At 40.8% G+C, this 13,651-nt stretch overlaps 1 long non-coding RNA gene across 3 annotated transcripts in view; it reads left to right on the forward strand.

The window, feature by feature from the left end:
• LOC134553686 (uncharacterized) overlaps positions 1-13,651 on the forward strand; it is a 257,762-nt gene that overhangs the window by 181,949 nt on the left and 62,162 nt on the right. For all 3 annotated transcript variants that reach the window (XR_010081137.1, XR_010081136.1, XR_010081138.1), the window contains one exon: positions 529-607. This is a non-coding gene — a long non-coding RNA (uncharacterized LOC134553686). The remainder of the gene's footprint in view (positions 1-528; positions 608-13,651) is intronic.

The following is a 13,651-nucleotide window of genomic DNA, read 5'->3' on the forward strand; positions in this document are numbered from 1 at the left end:
AAATTGTTTTCTTTAATTGAAATCCATTTGGACAATGCTAGCTCTAGATCTTAGCTTCATCTTGACTGCTCAGCTCTGCTCAGTAAGGGAGACATTAATATAGATGTGGGAGATGGGAACAGAGAACAAGTTTTGGAAAAAGAGAAAAAAACCCTATGAAGAAAAACAAAAAGAGTAGAAGCTGAAGACAAAGTGTAAAGTAATCAAAGAGTATGGAAAAGTGGAGGAATAAAGGAAAAGTCAAACACTTGAAAGGTCTGGTAAAATATACCACATGTCATTTGGGGTCAGAGGACTGTTTCAGTAGCTTATAGATGGACTGATAGGCAATCTTATGAACTTTGATTACTCAAAAAGTGGAATTGAATGAAGAAACTTAGAACAGATATTGATCTTTGAGCTCAGGAAAATGTGAGCTTAAAACAGTTTAAGTATTACAGATCCTCAAACTTGCTGAGATGTATATAAACTTCACAGAATTTATAACAATCCTAATTGTTTATTTATTTATGTTGTCTTAAACTTTAGGGAGTAACCTCATCAAGTAAGGGTGGTGTGCTGTTACTGCTGCTCAGGGAGGAAAAGGAGGCTGGCAGACCTCTGTGTGGTAAGTGCAGTGGTGGTATTTGTTATGTAGGATAATTCCATTTTGTTTCACTGTCAAAATGTAAAAAGGCAAATGTGACAAAATTTATCTACAACTGTGCAATGTGTTTTCACGCCATGGGACTGATGAGAACAGGTGGAAGGATATGAATGTTAAAATAATAGGAGGAGAGGAGCCAGCTCAGCGTAGTGCCTGTAACTGTGGCTGTGGCTATAAAATCACATTAATGTGGGGTGAGCTCATTATAAATTCAGTGTTGGTTACTGCCTCAGTACATGTTTTTGACCTATGGTTAATCTGAAGTGGTGCAAGGTGGCTCCCAAGCACCAGAAGTGCCTCTCAGGGAAATTCCCAAGAGCACCTGCTGGCCTGTGAATTCATGAGCTCCTCTGCCTTGTGCATATGCCCTTATCACGGTAGAGAGAGAAATCAGCCTGGCATTTGAATACTGTGCACAAATTGAATGGGCAGATATGTTTCAAATTATGTTTTACAACACAGCTCTGCTGTGACTGCACCATTTAGTTTTATTTTTTAAAATTGTGAATCAACACTAAATTTCAAATGCAAAATAGGCAATAAGGCTGGTTGGTGTATATTTGGCTGTCAAAAACTGGTTAAGCTAGCTTTGGTCTAACTCTTATTTTGTGCCCAGAAGTAACTTTGTAGACATAAATTAAAGCATGCAAATACTTGTTTGATCTGAGACTGCAGTAGTCAATTAGGTATCTTTGGAAAAAATAGTCTGTAACTATTTCCTGGAGGAGAGGAATGAAAGAGAGAGGGGTTTAGAAAGTAAGCAGTTACTGTTTTATATTATACTAGGGTACCACACCAGTGCAAGCCATTTTAGGCTCAATTCCTGCATTCAGAAAGTTGATTCACGTTGTAAATTCGACCTGCACTGGGTTCACGATCAGAAGATCTCTTGTTTTATCCCTGGACAAGTAGATCATGTTGCCTCATGACTTTCAGAGTTCTTTGTCCCTTCTGACAGTTTACCTAGGGATTCCTAGGAATGAATAAAGATACCACTGGTAGTGTGATCTTGTTACCTAAAGAGAATTGAAAGGTCTAACATACAATCATTGCAAGTTTTTGACAAATGTCATTATTTAAATATAAAGGCATGAAGGAATAAATTTTCAAAGCATTGCCTGGAGGATTGGCAATATTTCTTTCTTTGTAGTGAGAAGAGTAGTACATTTTAGATTTTGTCCTGTATTTGAAAGAGCTCAGTAGATGAGATCTGAGGGCCTTTGCGTTTAGAAAACTTTGTTTTGGGATGTCCAGGTTGAACTTTAAAGCTGTGTATAGCCCTCAAAGCCCAGCCTGCATATTCAGTTTCCCTGTCATTTCAAGGTGACAAAGAACATTTTTTTGCTAGCAGGCTTTTCATTAATGTTGAAGAGAAATCACGAGAACAAACAGCTCTCATGATGGTTTGAATTTCTTTTGGTAAAAATTCATGTAAATAGGTGTGCATATGCAAGCTAGACATAGCTTTAGGGCTGCTGTTAAATTGTCAGTGTATGTGCCAATTGCATTAAAATTGGGCAGCTCTGATTTATGTGCAACACTGTTAGTTGTAGGAGTAATATACTACTTTTTCTGGAAGTAAAGTGAGTTGACTGTGAGTTGGGATTTGTGATGTGGGGGTAGTTGTGAAAGTCATAGAAAATGAAAACTTTATATCTTATGAACTGTTTGCAGCTCAGGATTGCTCTTAGATTAATATCCAAACAACTAAGCAATGTCTTGTAGCAGTTGTGTTAGCCTCTCTTTGAAGCAGGTGTCTTTGATGCGAGTCTTTCAGATATAGAATCATAAACTGGCTTTTTTGGAAGGCCCCTTAAAAATAATCTAGACTCTCCTGTCTTGAGCAAGGGCACCTTTCACTAGACCAGGTTGCTCAAAGTCACATCCAGTCTGTCCTTGAACACTTCCATGGATGGGGCACCCACAGCTTCTCTGGGCAACCTGTTCCTGTGCCTCACTGCCCTCTGAGTAAAGAAGTTCTTTCTAATAGCTAATTGAAAACTCTCTGCTTGAGTGAGCTCTCTTGGTGTGCCCTTGACAGATTTGGAATCATGCTTGCTACTGCCTCTTTTGATTTGGTTTAGAGCAGAGCTGCTGGAATGCAGGTCCTCTCTGCTTGAGAAGACAGAAATACAAAATAAGCTGAGCCCTATTTGCCTGAATATAGGGGACCACAGTAAAGTAGAGAATATTTCTTCACCCCACACACCAAGTGCAAGAGGTACTTGCAAATTGTTAAATGGATCAAGGGCTTCCCATGTAAACAGTGCACACAGAACAAGGAGAAGGTGCCATTGGAATGAGACAGTGAAAACCAATGTTGACTGCACAAAATACATGTGTTTAAGCAGCAATCAGAGTCACTTGTCCCTGTTTACCATGGTGACCTTTACAGTAAAGGTGTAAATTTCATAGAATTTTAAGAAAATTTCCTGCTCACATTTATGCATCTAAGCTATTTTAAGGTAGTGTGTGTGGAATGACATGGACCAGTAATAAGACCTAATCTGGATATGGGAAACAGACCCAATAGAACACACTGGGAGGGAAATGTTCAGTATCGTTCTTTGATGGTTCTTAAAAGGTGCGGATAGGAGCACTTTAAGAAAATGTGAGTTTAAAAAGGTGCTTTAACAGTGCTTTCAAATGCATAAGGCCTTTGTACTTTGTGCTGGAAATCTGTGGTGCAGAGAATCAGGGTAAAAGAGGTGTTGAAATCCTTGGGAATAAACAAATGAAAGACTGTCTAGGTGAAGGTAATCCTGTGTTTAAATCAGGGGTTGTTTACTGCAGGTTGTATCCTCAAAACAGCTGTTCACAATAGCTTGTTATACCAGTTCTACAAGATTTTCTGAAAGAAAAATCAAGCTATGAAGCTTGCTGTTTGCTTGCCAAGGTTTGTTTCATACATGAGTCCTGCATCTTTGCACTCTGTTCTGGGAGCCTTTTGCTTTGAGAAGGAATTCTCTTTTTCTCTCTTGATCAGGAAGAAATCCCATTCAAGCCAAAATAAAGGGGAACGATATCTCTCCTTCATTTTTCTTTTCCTTTCAGATGCTGGGAGTTAGGGGGAAGGGAGAAATGCTAGAAATTGAGAGATGTTAAGAGCAGGCTTTAGAGCACGTTCAACTATAATCATTCTTATACACTCATGCATCTCTATCCTTTTATTAGCAGCCCTCCATGAAACATGGAGATTAGCACTAGTCATGTGGAAGTGTTTAAAAATTCAAGCAGTGACAATAGGAAGTGTCAGACAGTAATGGAATAAGTATGACAAAATTACAAAGACAGCAGCTATTCATTAATAAATTAGAACCTCATAGGTTTTTTTAAAACTGAAGGTGTCTAACTTAGAAATGATATTCTTCTGGATGCAACTTTATAATTTCCCTTCCACCCTGTTTGGTGGGAAAAAAAGTAATCCCTTTTTAATCATAGACCAGATCATGTGTTAATGCTCCCCACTGCACATTCAGAAGCAAATTTAGTATGGAGAACTTCAGGCACAGCCACTTCCAGGGGACAGGTGGGGACCTGTGATGAGTAACCATGGATGTGGAGCTGTGAAGACGGGGTGAGGAAAAGTGCGTAGAGTAACCGTGGCTTGCAGTGCCTTTCTCACACTCTCTGCCTACTGAAAGCAGTGGTGTCACACTTGGGGTAGCCAAAACACGACGTCAGAAAGAATGTGTCACAGCTGGGTGATTTCCATGGTGTTACCAGCAGGTTTGGGGTGGCATTTCCTTAAAGCTCATCCCAGCATCTCGGTGCACAGGGCTCTGTGTGGGATTCCCTGGCACGGGGCTGTGACTCAGGGTTTGGCAGGGGACAGGCCTGCCTCCCCCTCCTTCTCAGGCCACTGCACACAGAACACCACCCAGATCTCTGCATTCATGTTTTCCATTTAGAAGCATTCAGGGCCACCCAGTGCTTTGAGTGAGCAGCTGTGGTGGTGGGTCTCACATTGGCCAGAATGGAGCGTGTTCTCAGTTATCCACATTAAATATGGGTGGCCATGGGTCTCTCGGGCAAATGCTTCCTTGCTATCTGGAGGTGGCACCCATTGTCTGCTCTTTGAGCTTTGCTGCTTGAAACGCTTTTCTGCTTCCTCTGTCTGCAGATTTGCGTGTGTTCAATGGTCTTGAGACCTCGCATGGGAGAAAACCTTTTGAATCTGCTGCTCTGGTATAGAGGGACCAGTTTAATGAGAAACATTTCTCTGTAAAAGATTTTATTAAATAAGGTCTCCTGTTCCTTTCTCAATTCCCTGCCCCTTTTGTTCCTTCCTCTTTCCCAGTTGAGGACTATAGGTGACTCTTGGATGTAATATATATTTTCTGATCAGCTCTCTGAAGGCTAAGTCCCCTGTTCTTCCATACAAGAATGTCATTTCTTATTAATTTTTTTTTAATGAACTGAGTTTATTAACCTCCCTTTCACTTTATGTAAACTGTAATTAAAGTGTATGAAGAATTTGACTTTCGGTGTGCCCTTCTGGATCTGTTGTGGGGTCTGCCTTAGCAGCATGTATCAAGAACACTGAAGCACTGATTTTTATTTTTTTATAGAAAGACTCAGGTTGTTTCACAGGGGGCAATCAGAGCCCTTGAATGAGGAGCCCAGGAATGTCTTCTACCCTGGGAAAGATTTGTGCAGCCATGGCAGCTACCTGTGATAGGAAATGCAAAGAATGAGTTCACATGACAGTCAGCTCTAGCAGAGCCCTCATATTCCTGATTTCCAAATAGCTGTTTTATGGTTTAAATTTTTTCCTCTCCTTTATGGGAAAATTGGTGAAGAAGGTAGAGGGAAGTGACATCCTTTGTGACCCTAACTGAAAGATTACTAGGGTACCGTGAAAGTTGTTCTGTGTAATCCATGAAGACAAATATGGGGAGAGCCCAGGTAGGCTGCTGGAGTTTAGAAATCTGAGGTACCCAACTTGTAAATGATTATTTTCCAGCAGTGTTTGCAGGAGGTTTTACTTATGTGGAGCATTTGGTTTTGGTTTGGGTTTTTTGTGTGTTTGTTTTGTTGTTCTTTTGTTTGTTTGGGGTTATTTTGCAGTTGTTTTCCTAATTTATTTTTCATTTTCAAGGCTATCTTTCAGCTTCTATTTTCTTGGTCCAAACTTTCTAGCCATTTCTGTAAAGCAAAATACTGAAAACAGAATCTGTGTATATGATATTGCTGAATCCTCCAACTCCAATGCAATTAAGGTGTTGAGAGAATTATTTTAAACACCACAATTTTAAGCAAGCTTGGTTGTTGATAGCTGTGTCTGTGATACAGACAGATCAAAAGACTACAATTTTCACTCTTAATTCAGTTACTCAGAGGTGTGGTTGGGGTTCTCGCCCCCCCCTTTTTTTTTTTCTTTTTTTTTTTTTTTTTAACTATCTGATTATCTCTGCTTTTTCTTCTTTACACTGCATTGCCCAGAGCCTGCTTTTTGCAGCCCAGAATTCCTATACTGAAAGGTCAGGCTTGCTGTATTTGCCATTGTAATCTCCCTGTTTCCCTGATTTTAATCTCCCTATCATCAAGGTTTTAAAAGCAAGAGTGATGTTTTGCTGATGAGAGAGTGGGAAAGGAGACATACATGATATATCCTCCGGAGTGGCCTGTCCAAAGACACAAAGTGCAAATTCTTTCACTTAGGGGGCCACAGTTAGAGGAGGGCTGAATGGGTGCTGATTTCTCATCAGTGTTCCTTGGTCTTTGCTCCACTCCATGGCTGAAAGTATGGTGAGGCAGTGCAAAGTTTAAAGGGAGATGTCTACCTTTTCTCTAGCAGACCGAACGTGGCCTTTCCTGTTGCATGTGTCTTCCCAGATGCCGCCAAACCAAGTCTGGTGAGTGGCTCTGGACCAGCCTGTTGTTTCAGCTGAGCTGTGTCTTTGCACTCAAATAGCTTCTGGTATGTGCCTTAATTAATTAAATCGTGTAATGTGTGCAAGGGAACCTCCTCCTCTGTCCTTGGATAGTGGCTTGTTCAGCTGATTTCTCATTTAAAAGTCCCAGTAAGACTGATTCTTTTGATGCTATTCTTTCTCTTTCCCTTGTGCAGTGTAAGCCAGCTTCATTATAAAGGCAGCGTAGCCAGGCAATTTCTTAGCTGTGGGTAAATAGCGGGACCTTTGAGCCGAGCCATTCCAGATGACCAAGGATGAATTGGGCTGCATTCCTAGCAAGGACACCCCTTTTCCTAAACAGAAGAAAAGCCGCCTCTTAAGCACTCCCGCTTAGAACTTGGGGGCAGATATTTGCAGTGTTGGTTTTTGCTGTGCTGAAAATATAGCATAAGGTTAGCAAAATATTTAAACTGTAGTGTAGTCATAGGCTGAGTGCACAGGGTTTACTTAAGGGAGGAGGGTGCTATTTATGGAAGGCATGTGGTTTACTTCCTCCCCCCCAAAGTGGGAATGTTTCTCTGGGGTTTGGCGTGCTCTTCTATACAGTGTGTGAAAGGAGACCAAGGGTTTTGGGAACTTTCAATGTATTCATGTACACTTTCTCATGCCAGGTGTGAGAACTTTCTTATTTTTGTGCATTCATATTTTACCTGCTAGGTTTTCAGCAGTATTTCTAATCTTTTACAGTCAAACTGTGCAATTTTCTCCCCTTTATAGCAGTGGTACGTTGATAATCTGAATTAAGCGCAAATTATGGGAGCCGATTAGGAGCAAAATGAGAAAAAGACATTACAGCTCCCGCAAATGCTTCATTATACTAAACTGCCAATATTAAAACTCATTTCACTGAGTTTAAAGTGAAATGTTTAAAGGAAATGTGGATAGCTGGAAAGGTTGCCACGCTTCTTAAAAAAAGATTATATGATGATATGAGATACTTGGTTGTCATTGTGTCAATTATGGCTCGTCAGGCAACATTAGTCTTTGACGTCTGGCATTTGTGGAAGACAGCGAGAGCTAAAAAGCCCTGAAAAGTATGTTTGTTACTTGGCAGGGTTGAGTAAGATATTCGGCTCTGGAAAAAGGTCTTTACAGTCCAATATTGTCAAGGCAGGGAAATATTTCTATGACTTGAGAAAATGGATCAACTCATTTCCTAATCCCGGGGAATGATTGATCCAGCAGTGGCCAGCCCAAAAATAGGACACTGAGAATAACAATTTGATGTACCCTGAATTTGGGAACCTGTGCTTGTCTCCAAGGGATGTCCTAAGCCCCTTGGCAGGAGTGAGATAGGAAGGTGGTGGGGCTGAGGGCTGTCCTGTGCAGTGTGGGTTTTCTGCCCTTCCATTAGGAAATATTTAGTTATCAAATGCTGCACCCATGCTGGAGGTTTGAAACCATTAGATTTTTGTTCAAACCATTAAGCTCTTTCATCTAATGAAAATCACTTTCTTTTAAAATGGAAAACATTAAACCAAACAATAACTATTTTTTTCCCTAATGACTTTTTTGATCCAAGAGCTTTCAGAGTGCTTAGCCTTGCAACTTCAGATTTTTTTTTTTTTTTAAATTGCTTTACAAAATCACAGGATGTTTCTGTGGTGAACATACATCTGTGCTGGCTTTCGCTGAGCTTTGGAAATAGGTCAGGAATTAAAGCTCCGGCTTTGTGGTTCTGAGGAAAGCCCTTAAGAAACTCTCTCAGACATAAGAGGGTAAAGAGGGGTCACTGGAAGTACTGTTTGACCATATATAGATGGCATGGTCTCTCCCGTCTGCAAGCATGTATGAGCCACATATCTGTATGAGCTGCTGAAACTGGTGCTCTTCAAGCTTACCTAGGACAGATTGCTGGAGGGAAAAAAAAGATGCATTCATGGGAAAGGCTTCAGAGAAGAGCTCTGCCTTCACGCCACGGTGGTGGCTCCTCCTTGCATGCCTTAAGCACAGCTGTGTGTCTTCAGCTTAGACTATTGTGTCGTGTACCTCTGAGAAAGAAATGCCAGCATGGGCAGCGCGCGTTCGGTGTGCGGTGTCATTGCCATGGAAACCAGCACCAGGCCTCATTCACACATCGGGCCTGGCCGGCCATGGATGGGGTCAGGCCACGGGCTGGCCACCGACGGATGGAGGTCGGGCTCTGGCATCTGCACCCTGCTGCCCTGCAGTCCTTTGCAAGCCCTCCTAAGAGGGAGGTAGTGGGAAGAGGGATGGTATCTCACGGAAGGGAAGAGAAATAAAATAGAGCAGGAGGCAAAAATGGCCAACGAGGTGTGAAAAATCCACCATTTTGTTCTGCTCTCAGATAGAACTCTCTTGCTGTAGTTTGTTAATTTGGGTGTTTGTTCTGATTTCAGAATAGCAGTGGAAATGAATGACTGCTGCAACATTAGTGGGAGGTGCTTGAGTCGTTTCTTATTCCCTCCGCCTGGGTTTCAGCATGGAGGAGCTCTGGGCGAGTGAGGCGTGCACTGAACGAGCAGTGTGTGAAGCACAGAGGTGGAGAACTTGGCATAGGGATTAAACCTGGACATGATTTCTGTAGGGTTTCCTGAATCATTAAAGAAAAAAAGAGTTCAAAGCCTTAGGTAAAAAACAAACAAAACAAAGCTGAAGTGAGCTGAAATAAAACAAAATACAACCTTTGGGGTAAATGGAATTCCCCTATATTTGTCTTTCCCTAGCTGCTAGAAATGTTGTGGCAGAATTACCAAATGTGGGTCTTTTTCTTTTCAAGATTACAGAAGGGGAAAAAATGGGATGGGAGGAGAGGTGTTTCATTTTTTTATTCTTTTCTTTTTTCCTTTCCTTTTGCGTAAGCAACTTCTTCCATCTCTCCTTAAGTCCACTATCTGTGTGAGGCTTTTAAACAACTTCATCAGAGTGTAGCCTTTTGTCATCCTAAAACATCACTTTCCAGCCATGCTGTGTGTAGGCTGCTTGCCCTCACAATGTGCAGTTTTTCATTGCTGCTTTGCTCAGGTTAGGGAGAGCAGCTACTGCTTTCTGACCCCTCTTCCTCCCCTGTTCCCCTTTCCAGAGCCCCTGTCTGTGCTGAGGATGCAGCACAGCTGGGAGAGCCCCCCAACCCCTTAATGCTGCCTGCAGGAGAAGGAGGCAATTCACATTTTCAGCTGTAGTAAGGAGGTCTGATTTTTTTTTTTGTGGAAACTGCTGAGTGTGTTTTACTGGCAAAAGGTTAGAGCATGGCTAAAGGGTTAGAAACTGGAGCATGATACAAACCTGGGATGAGTGCAGCTTTAAAGTGCAGGAGTGCAGGGTGATTGCTTCTTTTCCCTCTCTGTGCCTCCTGATCTTTTTCCTGAGGTTGCTAATCAACCCAGACTAGCTGGTATAGGTAAGATGAACATATTAACAAAATCTTTGCCATACATTTGTTCCTACTTCTGCTTTCCAAGCAACTTGTGGGACCTGTGGGCTACATGCCATTCTGTCAAAATATTTTAAGCATCAAGTCTTTTCTTTGGGAGTTGGTAGTTATCTGAATATATATGCACTTAATCTCTAAGTGTGGTAAATTTATTTTTATCTTTTGTTTCATTAAAATACTTTCAAATCTGAGAACCTTCCTCGCATAAATGTGCAATAACACACTTAGACTTGGCCCCTGAGGGGGCTGGCTGTAGTCAGGTGGTTGTTTAACAACTTGTCAAGAGGAAATTGAGTGCAAGTGCAAGGTGAACCCTTGAGCTTGCTGGGGAGCTGCACTGTGGCTGCTGCTTCCCTCCTCTGTGTTTCCTGAAGCAACTCCGCTTCATATCTCTTCCTGTGGGGAACACACCAAGGGCACAGTACATGGAGGCACAAAGGGGGGAAGTGAAGCTTGTGCTGCTTTTTGCTTGGTCAGTCTGAAGTCAGGAATGATGTGTTTGTGCTCACAAACTGGGATCCTTGGTGGCTTCATTTCAGATCCTGCATTTCTTGAATAAAAGAGATGCTTGTAGCTCCTTTATCTCAGCACCCACTGATGCTGCTCATAGGAATGCAGCACATCTCGAGCTGTGCTCTCTTTGCTGTACCCCTTCATATCTCCTCTGCTTGCCCTCAGTTGTGCCAGTAATTACAATGTGAGGATGATGACAGCACTCCTGATTGTACATGTGTGCCAAAGCCTGTCACAGTTGTCCTACCACTATGATCCCAGGCAGCAGAGGAATGAAAACACTCAGCTGCAATACCATGTGGGTCCAGCTCCAGCATACTCAAGCCGTGTGTGGCTTATTGTCACGTATGTGTGTAATTGCTAACTGGGTCTTCGTGTGGTGGTGCCCTGAAAATGGGTTGCTGTAATTTTCTCTTTGATTAGTCTGCTCTCTAATTTAAAAGAAGTCTTCCCTTGAGGGAGATTTTTCTTCATTTATTTCACTAGTGGATGTTTTTTATGAATTATAAACTTACTTCTCTGTATAGAGCCTAGAAAAAATAAATGCACTGACAAACCCCTAAATTTTCCTGCTAAACATGAGTCTGACAATGTTCATATTTAAAAAAGAAAGAAAGTAAAAAAAAAATCTGAAAGTCAAGTTTGTTTCTGATCTTTTCTTGCAGATTTTAAAATGTTTCTGCCAAGAGAAATGACCACAGTAATGTATGAAGCTACGGAAAAAACTGCTGAATCTTTTTATATGTTGATGTTGTTACAATATCTAATTCCCTCTTTTGAAAACATAACTCAGGGAAATGTGTGCATGGAAGTTCAGAAATAAACACCTTGACTTCTTTTAACATTAAAGTATTCAGAATATATAAAGATTACCTTGATAGATATGCTTTGTTCTTGAAATTAATTGGTGAAATTTGGCATGCCTCTTAAAGAGGCCTTTTGCCAGTCTTTTCCCATACTCTTAGCTCATGCCTTTGCATAATGATGTGATCCATGGTGGGCAGGAATAATTCAGCCTAACGATGAATAATGGTAGCATTTGTGGTCAACTGGTCATGACATTCTCATTTGAGCATTTCTCTTTGGTAACTGCGTCTTTGAGTCATGAGACTTGCAATAATGTCAAGAGAGAGAGCAGCACAGAATCAGGCTGGATGAGGCAGAAATGGGACCCTTGTTTTACAGGGTCCTCTGTGGTGGAGGGTGGAATTAAAGGAAAAAAAAAAAAGCCTTGCTTGAAATACTGGTAGCTTTACAATCCTCTCTTTGTAACATTTCCTCCACTCCCAAGTACTTCTGAACTTCTGTGTTTAAATCAATGTATGTCTACAGTTCTGTGCACAAGACCCACTGGAATCCCAGTGAGGGAAAAACAACCTGTAGGAAAGGAGGTGGTGGGAGTAGAGAAGGACAGGGAAATCATCAGGTTAGGAGGAATTTATTGGTAGCCTAAAATAAGCAAATGGAGAAAAGAGCAGATGATTTATAAACATGCTAGAAATGAGCATTCTACTCCAGATTTGGATCCTCCTGAACAGAGAAAAGCAAACATGTTGGTAAACCTGGGGATCAGATTTGAATGGAGACATGATGTAAACACTGTCATGCCAGAATGACCTACTTCCATCATGCCTCATCTGTGTCATTTCTAAGCCCTGGGTATTAGGTATATACGAAGGTAAATTACACAGAGATATATTATTCATTGATAAGCAGTAAGGGATGTGTGAAAAATGCAGAGTTCCCCACTACAACTAAAATAGGCACTTGTGTTTTCTGTGTATAAAAATAGTCTGGTACTATAACTTTGATTGAAATTGGGTTTGAGGTGCTGTAATAGTGCTGATTAGATGTGTAGGATGTACCTGCTTTCTGTTGAAGCAAGAAATATGTTTACAGAAAGATAAATAAATGGGAATGGAGTATCTGTGGTTCAAGGGACAAGAATTATTAATGTTCCAATGACTTTTGCAAACTGAAAGTTAGTTATGGGCTAAGAAAACCACAAGTGCTCAGGCTTGGTTTAAATTAAGTCTCTCAGAATTTTTTTGAATGTGTGAGTAGGAATCCAAATATTGTGGTGATAGAAGAGCTGACACTCTTTCCATCCTTCAGATGTCATTTAGAGCACACTGGAGAAGATGGAGGAACCAGAAAGCTATGCTGCTCTTCCGTGGTATAAACTACTGCTGAAAATCATAAAGAAGAAAAGGAAACTTGTTTTGTAGTTCTGAATAAAGTGACATTAAGAGAACATATGCTTCCTTGTCACATGTTACTTAAGAGATTCTGACAATGTATTCAAAGCAACTCCGTCTTCAAGGGGGAAAAAAGAAAATCGTGCCAAATCCGATAGTCTTCTGATATGTTCCATTAGTTGTGGATTTCTACAAGGATTCTTGAAACACAAAATTAGTTATTATAAACAGCAATGGCCTTATTCAAATAAACAGCAATGGCCACAAACAAGGTAACAGAAGCATGTCAAAGTGGTACAGTTTGTGCAGTTTGTGCTGAAATCTAACTATTCTACAGCAGCTGAAAGGGTTGAAGATAACCTTGTTCATCAGAGGTATATTAGAAATGATGAATAACAGCAGCTCCAGTATTTGGCCCATGGTTTTCAGTGCAGTTTGGAAAAGTATTTTCACACAATATGTGCCCATTTTTTTTTTAAACTATCCTCTGCATTTTATTTAAGTCATGTAAAAGTTTGTAACTAGAGACTACAGACCAATTGCCCATTCAAAGTAAGCAGCAATGTCAGCTGGAGCAGAAGAAATGAAAACCAGATTAAACTGCTAGAATATTTTCTTTCATTTGAATGACAATGGTTTATAAGAGTTCCAGCTGAAACTGAGGGCCCATATACTTTGATTCCATGCAAAAGCAGAGCACAGTGTATGGGGAGAACACAGAGAGTACCCACAGTAAAGATTTGACCTGGAAAAGTTGTATAAAGAGTTGCAAGAAAAAGGAGAAGGAATAAAGGTGTTAAGTTGATTCTGTTAGAATTAAAATAAAAGTACACGAAGTTTTGCTTAAATTCCTCTAATTTTACCTTTTATTTGAGAGGGGTGTGAGAAGCTTGATTTTAATCTTGACTAACCTAAAGGAGCTGCATTATTTCAATATGCTTTTACTTTCAGGCTCTGGAGTGGGGTAGTCTATGACAAGAGA

Source organism: Prinia subflava, chromosome 1 (genome assembly GCF_021018805.1).
Source record: "Prinia subflava isolate CZ2003 ecotype Zambia chromosome 1, Cam_Psub_1.2, whole genome shotgun sequence".
NCBI lineage: Eukaryota > Metazoa > Chordata > Aves > Passeriformes > Cisticolidae > Prinia > Prinia subflava.